This window comes from Ammodytes marinus (genome assembly GCF_949987685.1).
Source record: "Ammodytes marinus genome assembly, chromosome: 5".
In the NCBI taxonomy this organism is placed as follows: domain Eukaryota; kingdom Metazoa; phylum Chordata; class Actinopteri; order Uranoscopiformes; family Ammodytidae; genus Ammodytes; species Ammodytes marinus.
Window position 1 is genome coordinate 3,770,624 of NC_137234.1, and position 4,556 is coordinate 3,775,179.

The window sequence follows — 4,556 nt, forward strand, 5'->3', positions numbered from 1 at the left end:
TTGGGAGACTGTCCATTCACTTTGGCACGACTTTGTTGGTGTAGAGCGTGTCAGGGAGGGACCATAGGGGAGGGACCAAAGAGAACAAGTGGAGCGGTTGAGGTATTTGGATTCGAATCTCTATCCCAACTGCTATTTTCTCCCCAAATCATATACCCCAGCTTTAATGCTAGAAGGAGAAGCAGACAGACTGACTGACAGAAAACCTGTGAAAAGGGGTGTGGGGGGAAAGAGGGGGGGGGGGGAGGCAATGAAATGAAATACTAAATTGTATACTTAAATAAATGTTAATATTTACAGAGAAATGTGTCTATAGTGCTTTTTGATATGTTGTTATATATTTAATGGTGATTTGATGTTACATTACTTTCAATGTCTGTTGTCACACGTCCGAATACTTCACCCATACGGAACCGGCATTCTATCATTATACAATTGCTATTATGATATAATGAATGAGGTTTTTCTTCCCTCAGTCTTCCCTCAGTCTTCCCTTGGCCCAGCTGTCCTGTTAATCCTAACCCTACATTTTACCATGTATGATGTCCAAATAGGAAAATGTAGGGTCAGACAGTGAGACCATAAAACACTCTTTCTGCCTTTTCTCAGGCTAGAATGAACCGATTTCTAAAATGTTTGCACATTTATACTACATAGGATCTTAGAGTAGCCTGGCTCCGCCCTCCTACCTACTTCCGCTCAATTTTCATTTCCCTTCAGTAGTCAGTCTGGGACTGCGGTGTATTCATGGATTCCTGCTCGAACAGATTTTTTTACCGGTCCAATCAGCGAACAGAGGGAGTGGCTGAGAACGATGACGTCGAAGTCGCGCGGCTGTTTAAGTTGTAGTCAGAAGCCGGCTCATGACATATACGTCGCGACCAAACGTTATGCGATTGGTTGGCAGATCCAGAGTGGCACTGGGCAGATCCAATAGTTTTAAACTTCAACAGACACCCGCCTTCAAGTGAGTTAACGTTTGTCAATTGAGCGATTCCAGACCTTCTGTACAAATGAAATGAAGTACGATGGTCTTGTAGGACCAGGCTATTCTCAGAGTACAATACACCTTCATATTTCCACCGGTGAAGTATAGGTCTTTTAACACCGGATTTGTTTTCTTTCAATGCAGTGCACTCACAACACGGACAGTTCGGCAGCATATCGTGAGGAGATATTCACTGATTTTGACAAAGTTAATTCCACAACAATACTGAATGAAACGTTCCAAATTCACTAAATGACAGAATACACACACACACACACCAGTCAGGAGGTGTGAGCTGCGTGTTATTGTTTGACAGACACACACAGAATCTAAAATTACCTGACCTGATGAGATAAGAACAACAATAACAAAGTCATGGCAGGTCACCAAAAAAACCTGGAAAGATTGTGTGTGTGTGTGTGTGTGTGTGTGTGTGTGTGTGTGTGTGTGTGTGTGTGTGTGTGTGTGTGTGTGTGTGTGTGTGTGTGTGTGTGTGTGTGTGTGTGTGTGTGTGTGTGTGTGTGTGTGTGTGTGTGTGTGTGTGTGTGTGTGTGTGTGTGTGTGTGTGTGTGTGTGTGTGTGTGTGTGTGTGTGTGTGTGTGTGTGTGTGTGTGTGTGTGTGTGTGTGTGTGTGTGTGTGTGTGTGTGTGTGTGTGTGTGTGTGTGTGTGTGTGTGTGTGTGTGTGTGTGTGTGTGTGTGTGTGTGTGTGTGTGTGTGTGTGTGTGTGTGTGTGTGTGTGTGTGTGTGTGTGTGTGTGTGTGTGTGTGTGTGTGTGTGTGTGTGTGTGTGTGTGTGTGTGTGCGTGCGTGCGCGCGTGTGTGTGCGCGTGCATTGAGAGGTCACAATGCTTTGAATGACTTCCAAACTGTTGACACTTACTGGAAGGCAGGTCAGCTCAGTTTAACCAGCTGTTGTTCCTGGGTGAGCGTATACCCATGACAAAGGCATTAAGAAAAACTATATAAAAAACAGCATTCTTCTTTGCACTGATGGTCTCGTTTACTGTTACATGTAATTCATGATCATCAGAGTGAAAAATTTTACTGTTTCAGATCGAACTGGCAGGTGTGTTAATGTGCTAAACATTAACACACTGCCACACACACAGATACACACACACACACACACGCCTAGATACACACAGACACACACACACACGCCTAGATACACACACAGACACACACACACAGAGATACAGACAGATACAGACACACACACAGATACAGACACACACAGATACAGACACACACAGATACACACACACACACACACACAGATACAGACACAGATCAAAGCATTATATAGTTTATAGTGAGGTAATAAAACCCAGTGCATAACATATCACATGAGATTCAGGTGACATGAGGCTCCATCCAGATTGCTGCTTTGTGAACAGTGATTGGGTTTCTGTCGGTTTTGATGAGGTTGAAAAAAAATTATGGGGGAAAAAAAGCAGTATTATATTAAAGGTGCAGTGTGTAATATGACAGTTCTCGAAAGTTCTAGAATGCAACGCTCCCTTGGTAACCCCACCCCTTTAGAATAATAACAGAAGCTACAGTGGCCTTCAAGGACAAGAACAATTCTAAATTTTAAACTATGCACCTGATGACATTCCAACTATGACACTTTCAAGATGGCGGCACTAGGCCTTGGTCCAAAATATGCAGAAATATGGACATATATGAGACCCTTTCTAAGGGAAACAAAAATAGTTCAAAAAAAATTTTTCAGCTATTATGCACTGAATTAAATGTACTTATGGATATTATAATTACTTTCTACAAAATCTGCTAGGAAATAAAACCCAAAATTCTACACACAGCAGGTTTAATGGTATTTTTTGGACATTTTGAAAACATTACATCTGACACAGTCACCTTTATGAATTATCAGTTTTTTTTATTTAAGAACTCCTAAAAAAAAACCAAGTCATGACCAAGACCAGAGTCTATTGAGTTAGTCAAGACTTAGACCAAGGTAGTGTGAGACCAAAAGAGCATTTTCACACCTGATATTTCGCTTCCTATCTATCTATCTATCTATCTATCTATCTATCTATCCATCCATCCATCCATCCATCCATCCATCCATCCATCCATCCATCCATCCATCCATCCATCTATCTATCTATCTATCTATCTATCTATCTATCTATCTATCTATCTATCTATCTATCTATCTATCTATCTATCTATCTATCTATCTATCTATCTATCTATCTATCTATCTATCTATCTATCTATCTATCTATCTATCTATCTATCTATCTATCTATCTATCTATCTATCTATCTATCTATCTATCTATCTATCTATCTATCTATCTATCTATCTGTCTGTCTGTCTGTCTGTCTGTCTGTCTGTCTGTCTGTCTGTCTGTCTGTCTGTCTGTCTGTCTGTCTGTCTGTCTGTCTGTCTGTCTGTCTGTCTGTCTGTCTGTCTGTCTGTCTGTCTGTCTGTCTGTCTGTCTGTCTGTCTGTCTGTCTGTCTGTCTGTCTGTCTGTCTGTCTGTCTGTCTGTCTGTCTGTCTGTCTGTCTGTCTGTCTGTCTGTCTGTCTGTCTGTCTGTCTGTCTGTCTGTCTGTCTGTCTGTCTGTCTGTCTGTCTGTCTGTCTGTCTGTCTGTCTGTACACTGAATGTATGTGTATTTATTAAATGAGTTGAAAGATATTGATGTAAAATCTTCTTGTACATGAGACAGAGTTCAAATGCGTTTGACTGTTATAGAACAAACCGGATCATTTGTTTGTAGGCAAGTTTATTTCTATAGCACAATTCAGACACAAGGCCACTCAAAGTGCTTTACAGGGGCAAGATTAGAATACATAAAACACGTTATAAAACATTTAAAAGCGAATAAAAGAAGCAAATAAAATAAAAATTGCAGGTTAAAATGGAAACAAAAAAAGTCTTCAGACTCGATTTGTTTGAACTAACTTTGTCTGGTTCTTCTTCACACATCTGATCAGGGACAACAACGTTTCAGCTGTTGTGTAACAATTATGATGACGCTATGTAAGTGTCTCAGGGGATAAAATAACTACACACACACACACACACACTCACTCAGACACACACACACACACTCACTCAGACACACACACACACACACTCACTCACTCAGACACACACAGACACTCAGACACACACACACACATTCACTCACTCAGACACACACACACACACTCACTCACTCACACATTCACTCACATTCACTCACTCAGACACACACACACACACATTCACTCACTCACTCACACACACACACTACCTACATCTCGGAATTAATATCCAATCTTATATTTCATTGGCTTAAAGGTGCAGTGTGTAATATGACATCATCAAGAAAGTTCTACAAAGTTCTAGAATGCAACGCTCCCTGGGTAACCCCACCCCTTTTGAATAATAACAGAAGCTACAGTGGCCTTCAAGGACAAGAACAATTCTAAATTTTAAACAATGCTCCTGGTGACATTCCAACTATGACACTTTCAAGATGGCGGCACTAGGCCTTGGTCCAAAATATGCAGAAATATGGACATATATGAGACCCTTTCTAAGGGAGA